This window comes from Natator depressus, chromosome 3, assembly GCF_965152275.1.
Source record: "Natator depressus isolate rNatDep1 chromosome 3, rNatDep2.hap1, whole genome shotgun sequence".
Taxonomy (NCBI): Eukaryota; Metazoa; Chordata; order Testudines; family Cheloniidae; genus Natator; species Natator depressus.
In genome coordinates, this window is record NC_134236.1 from 110,784,186 (window position 1) to 110,784,465 (window position 280).

Here is a 280-nt window from a genome sequence, read left to right on the forward strand (position 1 = left end):
TAGATTATGTATCTTCCAGTTTTCAGAAGTCTGATTTGACCATGAAATTCCCTTGAGTTAATCTGATTTTAAAAATATTCCTAACTGCAATCCAATAGCCAGCCATAGAGTGCCACATTTAAATACTGAAAGAAATGTTCAGAAGCTTAACAAAAAATAAGGTAAATTCATACTAAATAAAGGGAAACTCCAAATGTATTTTATTAGAATTTTAACAGACATTGCAAAAAAAATTGCATAATGATTGAAAACAACATTTTTAAAAGGTAGCAATGCAGCA

The 280-nt window shown here is 28.9% G+C and overlaps 1 protein-coding gene across 1 annotated transcript in view; it reads right to left on the reverse strand.

Moving 5' to 3' along the window:
• EPM2A (EPM2A glucan phosphatase, laforin) overlaps nucleotides 1–280 on the reverse strand; it is a 92,157-nt gene that overhangs the window by 71,809 nt on the left and 20,068 nt on the right. The gene's annotated exons all lie outside the window — the stretch shown is intronic.